The following is an 11485-nucleotide window of genomic DNA, read 5'->3' on the forward strand; positions in this document are numbered from 1 at the left end:
TTTGACAACCGTACACCCTGATCTCATCTGGCGTGCCTCATCTGTGAAGTGAATTCTGTCTGCGTGTCAAGCAAAGGGATAACATGACATGAAAAAAAACAGAAAGTGAGTTACACAGCTCTTTTTTACTGCCAATAATATTTTAGTTTGTATCCTTATCATCGCTAATTGTTATCACCCTGTTCCGGGCCTTTAGCAGCATTTCATATTCCACTTTAGGTGTACTTTGAACCTTTATTGTACCAACACAAATACTCATTAGTGTTTTGCTCTGCATCCTTATAAATCGAGTCTTTTAATACTGTTACTTTGCCCACAGTGGACTCTGAAATGCCTCTCTGTTTAGCACCATCTGCAGATTTAATTAATGTGCTGTTTTTCTCATCTTCTGGATGATGAATAAAGATATTGAATAAAATAGAGCTTAATACCATAATGCCTGGCACCCTGTAGCCACTTCCCTCTAAATGAACTCAAGTGCAGTTTGCTTTTATATCTGCTCATGGCCTCTTACGATATTCTCAATCCATCTAGAAAGTGTTCTTGCATCATATTTGGGTTTGCAAATCTAAACTGGAAGTCTCCCTCAGAAGCAATAACTCATCTGTGGATTGCATTACCTGCACATCTTCAACCTACCAGTCCATGTGCAAGTCAGTTTAATGTAGATTTCTATTATGAGAAAAACCTACCCTTTTCTAACACTTTAGAAATTCTCTAAATGTTCTCACAGTTCCTTTATAATTTGGCCTTTTCAACGACCCGTGACCTTATAAAGCAGGTAGATTTCTATATTTCTCATGAGGAGCTCAAGACTCTGAAATTAATTTACAGAAAGCTAATGAAAGTTCCAGCTTTAGGATTCTGGTTGATGCCTGATTTGGTGTGCTAACTGGTTGAAATACACTGCCTCAAGTTAGAAATTTGCAGGAAGAACTTCTGCTACCATATCTTCAACTCAGTGTTTGGGGGAGAAAGTTAGATCTTATAAAGGCCCAGTAACATAAGTTTTAATTTTTCTCAACACTCTTGTGGTGCTTCTTACTGATTTCTAAGCTACATATTAAGGCCAAATAAATGCAAAAAGGTAGATCTTGTAAATATTCTTTTGTAGGCAGTGAATACTTGTAGATATGCCCGCAGATAAGCTCATCTTTCTGTTAGCTTAAGAGAATGTAATGCAGAGTCAGCTGGGCTAAGTTATTAATGCCAGTTTATTACTTATGAGTGGGTTGTTCCAGCTGATTTTCTGCTTCATAGGAGAGGTTTACCAGCCTCCCTTAGGCTAGGTTCTCTCCCTTCTACTGCTCAATCATCAACCCCCTGAATTCATCCTAAGGCCATGCAGACCTCTGGCCTCTATTAGCCGGCACTCAAGTTTCCTCTACAGGAGAAATGCCAGGGGCTGACAGCACATTCTTCACTTAACCTTGCCTCTGGGCTGATTGGCAGTGGGGGGTTTCTCAGCTTAGCTTTGCTGCTGATTTCCAACTCACCACAGGGCTCCTTTGTGCATGAGACTGTCAGGAGCTCCTGGGTATGGATATGTGAGAGACCTTTCTGGGCCCAGCCCAAAAATTATGATAAAGAGCTGGATGTAGGATGAGGGCCTTAAACAGCAAAGCCGAGTATTTCTTCAGTTTCTGTCTCTGGCTAGTTCTTAGCACTCTGTTACGATCAATAGTAAGACCCTTGGGCAAGTTGTGTATCTTCAGTTTTTCTCACCTATAAGGAAAGTAACAAAAGTAGAGACTTCAGTTGACACAATATGTAATGTACCAGAGAAGTAAAATGCATAAACACATATTCTTACATGGGAGCTTTCCTTTCTACATCGTAAGCCACTGAAACTCTGCACTATAACTGTCCATCAAATTGTTATAAAGACACATACCTTCTTAACAAATCAGTGTAGCACAACAGATAAGCAAACAATTATTTTTGGTGTAGTTTTTATATATCTTTGAATAATCAGAAAGTAAAGCATTTTTTTTAGCTTTATGTTAATAAACTTTTAAATGAAAGTCATTATTAACCAAGATAAAAATCGAAAGAAAATGTCTCATGTCTCAAGGCAGTGGCTTAAAGTACAAGGTAGGGTTTGATGTATGAATTGTACCACTCACCACTCCTCTGTAGTCCTGGTCTTCATCACAGGGTGTACACAGGAAAACTGAATCAAATGTGGATCAGACTTCAGCTAGACTGAGTATAAAGCTTGACTGATAGTAAAACTTTATTGGACAATGTGTCAGAGACTTGAGGCCAAAATGAGACCTCCGTCTCCTTCAAGGATGACCTGGTCCACTCAACTTGATAGTGGCTTATCACCCAGATATCAGAAGAAATAGGTGAGCCACTGTACCTGAGGGACGGGTGGGGTAAGAACAGGTCGGGGCAAGGGGATTCAGTGAAGGAAAAAGGGAAAAAAAAATTGGGGAATTTTCTCTAGTAAGAATATTTAATGGGGAACCCATCCTTTATTTAAAAGTCTCTAAGATATTCAGTCCCATGAGTTATAAAGGAAGTGTGAATAGTAATAGATTTATTTAGCATCAATTTCATACCAGGCACTTTACATATATTGTCTTATTCTCTTCCTATCCAAATCATATGACAGATACTGTCACAAACATCTTACTGATGAATCTGATACCAAGGCAGTTACTGAGGTCACACAGAAAAAAGTAGAGACAGGATTGAGGTCCAGGATTGTGGCTGATCTCAAAGCTGTCAGAGCAGATTGCTTATGTCCAGTTGGTGAAAACAAAGACAGACACTGTCACATGCTTATAACGTATAATCAGCCAAACTGTGGAACTGGGAAAAGAGTCTGGCTGAAAATTCCATTCATCTTCCAACAAGTATTTCTCTGATGAATCCTGCCATTTCATGGCATCTCTCCATGCTGATTTGAAATTATAATTTTTTTAAGCCAGAGCTCACCATGTTTGTCAGGTATTATCTAATGATACTGAGTACCACCCACTCCCTTCTAAGCTCTCTCAGGAAGGAGCTAAAATCCAGGAAATTATATTCCACCAACTCAGTATAACTGAGGGCAGGTGTGAGTGAAGGCTGAGCATACACAGCTTCCAGGCTTCCTCCAAAATACAAACCAAAGCAACACTGTAGACAGTCGAGATCATCTCTTTCCTTGGGATTCCTGCCCTTCTAGATATTCTGAAAGCCTGCAGAGTCCTCACTTTCCTTCCTTCCTTTTGGCTCTTTGAATGCTCATGTAAACCTCTAATTTTTTGCTAGATTTGTTCCTGCTTTTTAAATCTACCTTGAAAGTGAAAGTCGCTCAGTTGTGTCCGACTCTTTGTGACCCCATAGACTATACAGTCCATGGAGTTCTCCAGGCCAGAATGCTGGAGCGGGTAGCCTTTCCCTTCTCCAGGGGATCTTCCCAACCCAGGGTTCAAACCCAGGTCTCCCGCATTGCAGGCGGATTCTTTACCAGCTGAGCCACAAGGGAAGCCCAAGAATACTGGACTGGGTAGCCTAACCCTTCTCCAGTGGATCTTTCTGGGGTTGGCAAATGAGAGCCCATGGGACAATTCTGAAGATTCTGTTTCTGTGAATGAGATTTAGAAGGACCCAGCCACACCGACTGATTACACGTGTTGTCTGTGGCTGTTTTACCTCTGCAATATCAGAGTTGAGTAATTGCAACAAGAAACAAAGGACCCACACGGTGGACAGGATAATAGCCTCCAGAGATACCATTGTCCTAATTCTAGGAATTTGTGAATGTTAATTTACATGGTGAAAGAGATTTTGCAGATGTGATTAAGGATTTGAGATGGAAAAATCATCCTGGGTTATCTGGGTGAGCCCAGTATCAGGGTCAGGAAAGGAGAGGGATATAAAGATGTTGTGCTACTGGCTGTGAAGAGGGAAGAAGGGGCTGTAACCTAAGGAATGCAGGTGGTCTTGTAGCTGGAAATCATGAGGGAATGGATTCTCCTCTGAAGCCTCCAAGAGGTGCACAGCCCTGCCAACACTGGGATTCTGGGACTTGTGACCTCCAAAACTGAAAAACAAATTTGTGTAGTTTTCAGCCACTAAGTTTGTGGTAATTTATTATAGGAGCACTAGGAAACTAGTGGCTGTAAAGCCTGAAATATTTACTATCTGGTCCTTACAGAATAAGGTTGCTGACTCCATTTCTGTCAAATGCAAATGACTCTGATTAGTGATAGAATCTTATTATCTGGGTCAGAGAACAAACAAGGTTCTCATTGGGCAAAGACTATCCTGTCTTTCATTTAAAGACCTGACTATTATCATTAGTAGCAATTACCCAAATCTCACTGGAAAAGCGCTTTTAAAAAACCTTTTATTCATACATATCTTCTATTTAATTTTATATGAACCTTTAAAAAATTTGTCTATTCCATTGATTTGTAGGGAATATTTGTTTATATTCTGAATAGTAATTGTCTGTTATACATGTTGCAAATAACTTACATTTTCTCATCTTTATATGTTTAACAGTATATTTTTATATAGATGAGTTTATACTTATTATGGGAAAATATATCAGTCTTATGTTTTAGGAAACTATTTCACTTCCTAAGGTCATAATATTTTCCTATAATTACTTCTAGTATAAATGTTTCTTTTTCATGTTTAGATCTTTAAAATAATGAAAAACATCTTTTATTGAAATAACACTTTTCTCCAAGGGAGAAAAAACATTAACTAAAAGTCATTAAATTTTGGTTACTGCAGTATTGATATGAAATGCCAGTTATGTCAGTCTCACTGGGAAATCATTCTAAAGAAAGTATCTTTTTTTTCCATCGATTCTTCAACATTTATATATATATATATATATATATTTTTTTTTTTTTTTTAACATTCCTATTCTTAGTCCCTCTTACATCTGTGCAGTTACCACATTCTCATCACAGGTGTTCTCCAGCTCCACCATTTTTCTTCCATTCTAATGCGTTCAGATCATCTTCCTTGCTTATGACCTTGGTCAGTCCCTTCCTACCACTTGCTTTCATTTTCTTCTATCATAAAAGTCAGATATTTCATTAACCATGCAGTATGACTTTCAGTTATTTCCCACCCCTTTGTCTCTTTCTTGCACATTTTGTTATCCATCATGTTTCTTTCTGTTTTACTTTCTACTGATTCTTGCTCATTCTTCCAAATGCTTCACAATTTCCCCAAAGCCCATAGTATACAATTTAGAATAGCATACACCTGCCCTTTTCTGATCATTCCTTTCCTGCAAACACTCTCTATTGGCCACTGAAAAGGAAGTGCTTGGGTGACATATCTTTGAATTATACAGGACAGCTTGGCAGCTACCAAAAATTTTCTCCTTAGAGATTGATTGTCTCAGACAATTCTAAAAACACATCTGTCCCCAGTGATTTAATTTGCTTGATAGTAAATCCATTGTAATCTACTCGGATAACAACTTGCTATTTATATCAAACTAGTATCCAATTCTGAGATGTTAAATATAGGATTCTCCACATTTCCTGACACTCATTTCTAATAAACCATGGCATACGTGAGAATGAACATTTAACTTTATAGAGCCTCAGCTGCAAGGCAAAAGGGTTTAGAGCACCAGGTCATAAGAAAGCCACAAGAAAGGCCTCTATTTCTAAACTAAATAGAGCATTAAAAAATTTTTCAAAGCTAGGAAAGACCTTACAGATCACACATTGCAATCCTTTTTATTTTAGAAACGAGGAAGCTGACACAATTTGAGAACTCCGATAACTCATTCAAAGTCCCATAGCCAGCCAGGGGGAGAAGCTAGTTAAAATCTCAGGTTTCTCACTTTAGCAAACAGATCAGAGCTCATTCTGCCCTGCCATACCCTGAAACAGCACCAGAGCACCCACTATGGACACCAGGGTTTTCATCCATTTTCTCAAAACAAATGTATTACTTTTAGAAGCTCAGAAAAATAGTCTGTACTCTATCCACTATCTAGCCAGCCCTGAATGATGACGAGCACTCTTGTGTGTGAAAGCGCGTCAGTGGAGGGGTGGACAGAATGACCACGGCAAAGAACCTGAGGACTGAACTGTAGAATATGGGGTGGAAAATGTCTCTGTTTATCAAAAGAAAAGTCATTCCAGCAAATTTTCTAAATCCAATGTTAATGGATAAATAGCCTAAGTTGGGGGTGTTACAAAGGCTAAATAGCCCATGGTCTTCTTGTTGATTTTTCTATTCATCTCAACAGTCTTTGCAGAGAGACATGTTTCACTCTGAACAGGTGTCAATGACATTAATTAAGAAAAGCTAGTGGAAGAAGAAAACTACATTGGTATGTTGTCTCTGGTTCTGTAATATCTTAAGCATTTTATCTGATGAGTTCCTTTATCTTCTAACTTAGATCAAAGTTTATAGTCAAAGAACAGATGGGGATTGCCAACATAAGGAAACATAATTACATTATGGAGACAATAGGTAAAAACCCATGACTGTTGTTACGCTGAACATTTGACTAAACTTTGACCACATATAGCAAGACTACCATTCAGATGTCTCTGTATACTACTATTTCACTTATTATGAGCAACCACTGAATGTGGCCTCACACGTGTGACAGTAAGGAGAGAAATCAGTGTTATAATAATTTCCATAACAAAATGTCATCTGAGTAATTTTATAACTATAGCAGTTAGCTTTATGTCTTAAAAAGTAATGTGGGTCATTAACGTATTCATTATTCATTGAAAAATTAAGCACATTTATAGACAGAAATACCAGGTACAAAAACAATGTAATATCAGTCACACTTCACTAAAATGATAGAATGCAGTAAAATGTTTTATGTTACATATTATCCCTCAGTTATTAAACTGTATCAGCCTAATAAAATTAGTGAAGAAAACCCTACTTTTGTATTTTTAAATTTCAGAGTCTGAAGTCATTCAAATTTTTTAACCATTTTTTGGAAAGTACTGAGTGAGGATCTGATACATGCCTAACAATGTGCCTGGCTCTGGGGAAAAATTAAGGCATTAGTGCAGTGTCTGCATTCAGGAACAGCTAATTGTTTCTGCACATTGTAACCATCCATGGTCTTTTTAAGACTGGTTTCAGCTGGCCTAAGCCTCTATTGAAGGCTTGATGGAAGGTAGAGCGTCTGACCAAGAGGTATGTGCAGTCACACTGCAGTCAGTCTCCCTCACTATATAGAGTAGGAATTTTCCGTCTAAGTGAGCCATTAGTTGTCTTCTCGATAAAGTAGATTTTACTTTCATAGCTCTACATTTCTCTATGAATTATAGGCTGTCTTCCTACTTTTGAGAGTGAAGGACATGCATATAAACTAAGACTGTCCCTGGAAAACCTGGACATACACCCATCCTACTTCTCCCCCCAGGGTCTGCCATTTATAAACTATTCATGGGTGAATAATCAGACTAAGATACTCGACTTCTTAAAATGTTCCTCTGACTTTCCTTCATCATTAGAATAGAATTTAAAATTCTTTCCAAGGCCTGCATGGCCCTAGAGTGGATCCAACCTCAGCCGCCTCTCTCCTCCTCACTCCCCGTTCTCCCCGCTGCTCTTCAGCCTGTTGAGTATGTTCAGGCTCAGAGTAACTGACGTCTTCATGGCCTTAAACATTCCTCCCAGCAAGCTTCAAGGTCCTTTCTTCTCTTCATTCAGGTCTCTCTTAATTGCGACCTCTCAGAGGCACCTTTCCTAACATCCTGTATAAAACAGCAACTCTCCACACATATATACTTCTGGTACTCTGTTTTGTTTTTCTTCTTTATAATCTACTATTTGACTTATGCTGCCTATTTGTTGATTGGTTGCCTCTACTCGAGGATGTTAGATATGTGAAATCGGGGACTACTACTTGTTCAATATTTCATTATGTCTCCAGGACCTACAAGAGTATCTGGCGTTTTAGCAGCACTTGATAAATATTCCTTAAATAAATGTTGACTGGATGAAAATATGCACAGCACTGAGCTTAACTCCTTATGTTATATAATAAGGAAACTGAAATACATGTTATTTAATTTCCAGTCTGTGAATCTTTGCATAAATGTTGGCATTGAATTAAGTACAGTGTTTACAGGAGCCTTAAGAGCCTCTCAAGGGTTACTTGTTTTCTGATGCTTTTCTCAGCTTCTGCAAGCACAGACTCTGTACTCTCATAGCTAATACAGACCTCAATTATAGCTCTTCTCACATGAACCATCGCCAGTCGGAAAAGGATCAAGACACCAGAGAGCAAAGTGCACTTCGGGAGTTAACTAGCAAGTCTGGAATGGGCAGAATGGGGTAATTTGACAGTGGAGATGCAGGCAGAACTTAGATCTTTTCGTAAGACAAATTAGCAATTTGCATTTTATCCTAAGGCAATAGGTGGTCATTCAAGAATTTTAAACTGAGGAGTGATGGGATCAGAGGTGCATTTGCAAAGGGTAAATCTGGCTGGCGTGTGAAAGATGTAGGGTACCAAGACTAGCCTTGCAGAAGTCCTCAAGCATTTACTACAGTTGTCCCATCTTAAATGATCCTGGCCTGACTAAGGGTGATGGCCTTGGGGTAAAGGCCCCTGGATGGATTACCTCTTTGCATCCCTCATCCTTTTCTTTTAACGTATTGCTTCTCTAGATTCAGTTATATTGCTACGAAAGGAAAGAAAATGCCTGGCAGTTCTCTGAAGTAGATACCCAAAGCATAGCAACTGAGTAACTGGATTAGTTAATCGAAATTCATACTTTCTTTCCAGATTGTACCAAATTACCTCTTTTTAAAAATGAAATTCCTAGTGAAGAAGATGAATATATTTAAGGTAGAAGATAAGACAATGTTATTATAGTTCCAAGTGATTAGTTAACATCATTTTAGTATTTTGTGAACATTCTGATGCCCCAAGGACCTACTAAAGGGTCCAGAGAACCTCTGCTCCAAAAGAGTGGTGGTGATTGGATGCCTGGTTCTAAGTAGGTGTGTTTCAGTTAAGACTGTCATGATAGGAATCATACAGGACGTGTACTTCTGAGCAGTACTTGCTTTCTCACCCTCTCTGGTGCCAAGTTTACAGCCAGTGAATCTCAGGGTGAACCACCCTGTCTCCTCCTTTCTTTCTCCCCTTCTGTGTCTCCCCTTGTGTGTGTGTGTGTGTGTGTGTATGTGTGATAAATGCATGATTTATGTATGTAAGTGTGTGTATATACACATATTTTGAGAGAGAAATTGAGGGAGGGAGAGAATGTGCTCTCTCTTGAATAGAAATATGGCGTATGACATATGAAATGATTTAGAGATGTGAAGGTTATTCTATATCCTGACAGTGTTGTAGCCACACGTTCCGGGAAACAAACTCACTCAGAAGGACAGCGCAGATAGTGGAGTGCAATTTATTACACCGGCGGGGACCCCGACCAGCATTTGCGAAAATCTTTTATACCCCATGTGTTCGTGTCTGAACCCACCACTCCAAGTTCCTTGAGACTTACATAAACCAAGGAAAATATAATCCCAATAACCCCATCATTCATGTGCTATGTGCTCATGTGCTCAAACAGTCAAACAATTAGCCAATAATCAATAAACCCGAGGCTACACTCCAATTAATACAGAGGCCTGTCTGGAGGAAGGGGTGATTAATGTATGTTTTCTCTTAGGCGATGAGTAACCTAGATACGATCTTCAAGGTTCCCTGGTCTGGAGGGGGTCTTATCCTTCTGTTGTTGTTTTCATAGGCACTAAACACAGAGTTCGGAGTCCATTGGAAAGGTGGCTGAGCATGATCAGCATGAACAGGCCTAAGATGGAGTCCAGGCCCTATGAATTCCTTCTTCAACAGTACCTGGAGTGTGCATGCGTGCTCAGTCGCTTCAGTCATCTCTGACTCTTTGCAAGCCCATGGACCATAGCCTGCTAGGCTTCTCTGTCCATGGGATTCTCCAGGCAAGAATACTGGATGGGTTGTCATTTCCTCCTCCAGGGGATGTCCCCAACCAAGGGATCTAACATGCGTCTCCTGCATTGCAGACAGGTTCTTTCCCCACTGAGCCACCTGGGAAGCCTGAAAATAACCTGGTATGTCCACCATTTTCGTGTTTTCTTTTGCAAGACAAAGTTACCAGTTAAAATGCAAAAGATGCTGGAGGGCTAATCCCCTAGTCTTTTACTTCACGTAGTTGATTATATTAGTTCTGTCTTCTGTGGTTAGGGGAACTTTCAGGATAAGTGATGTCAAAGAAGTAATCTGTTAGAACAATATAATAGTGCGTATTCACTAGAGAGTATTTAGAAAACTCAGTTAAGTAAAAAGAGGAAAACTTAAGTCATTTACAATTTCATCACTCAAGATTTAAGCACTTATACTTTAATATACTCTATTTTATATTTCATATTTGGTCTTTAAAAATTTCTTTGAATGGCTACAGAATATTCCACTTTCTAGACATACCACAACTATGTAAAAAAATCCCTATACAAAACTTTATATTGCTTTCAATTTTTAATTATCATAAACCAAATAGTGATACTTTTGTCATTAAATACATGTGTTGCTGTGTGAAAGAATTTATTCACAACAAGATCTTTAATACACGTTACAAAATAGGTGATGTCTCCTTAGAACTCACCAGCAGTGTGTGAAAAGGCCCATTTAGTCAAATCTTTGTTAAATTTGAGAATTTTCATTTTACAACAATGCTTGCCAAGGTGGTAATACAAGTGGTACTCTGTATTTTTTAAAATTCAGTTTCTTCGATCGCTAATGAGACTGACATATTTTTTAATAAAATGCCATGATGGTGAAGTAGCAGAATGACTGCTTCCCTCCTTCAAGACTAAGTTGAGGTACCCACATAACACCTCTGTGAGAAACCCATGGGTGTAGGGGCTGTTCTGGCTGGTGTTGGAATACAGCTTTGACCTGAGGTGAGAGGCAGCAAGGCGAAGCTGTGGGGGGTTACTAAGAAAAGAACTGTTAGAGGTCATCTTTGCCTCTTTTCCTTCATCCTTACATTAGGACAAAAAAAAAGTGCTTGTTGATCTCTACCATGACAAGTAAGATCAGGGCAAAGTGTGAGGTGCTGAGAGAATCTAGTGTGGATTGGCCAACTCAGGCATTCATGCCCAAAAGGCTAGTTAAATGTTATATAAACTACAATAAATATCACTGAATTAAACTTACCTGATACAGCTGTGCAGATGAAGTATATATAAAACCTAAAGACAAAAATGAAGAGAAGGATAGAGAACAACATATCAGTCAAATGCTAACCTAAAGAAACTGCTGCAACCTAATATCAGATGAAGTAAATTTAACAGAAAAATTACACCTGTGAAGGAGCATGGCATCATGGTAATATCTCAATTTACCAAAAAAGATATAGCAATTTTAAACATCTTTACAGCCAACAAAATAGCCTTAAATACTCTTTTAAAAAATGTATGTTTGCAGAGTGTTAATAAATACTATCATAGTGATATCAACATACTTCTTTTGATT

General features: G+C 38.7%; 1 protein-coding gene across 3 annotated transcripts in view; it reads left to right on the forward strand.

Moving 5' to 3' along the window:
• Window positions 1-11215, forward strand: part of LOC147349347 (uncharacterized) — a 690773-nt gene extending 679558 nt beyond the window's left edge. For all 3 annotated transcript variants that reach the window (XR_015150389.1, XR_015150391.1, XR_015150395.1), the window contains one exon: window positions 9723-11215. The gene's annotated coding sequence lies outside the window, so the exon portion shown is untranslated. The remainder of the gene's footprint in view (window positions 1-9722) is intronic.
• The last annotated feature ends 270 nt before the right edge of the window (window positions 11216-11485 follow it).

Source organism: Bos grunniens, chromosome 21 (genome assembly GCF_055505025.1).
Source record: "Bos grunniens cultivar Pamir isolate PY7600 chromosome 21, Bosgru_T2T1.0, whole genome shotgun sequence".
NCBI classification, from domain to species: Eukaryota; Metazoa; Chordata; class Mammalia; order Artiodactyla; family Bovidae; genus Bos; species Bos grunniens.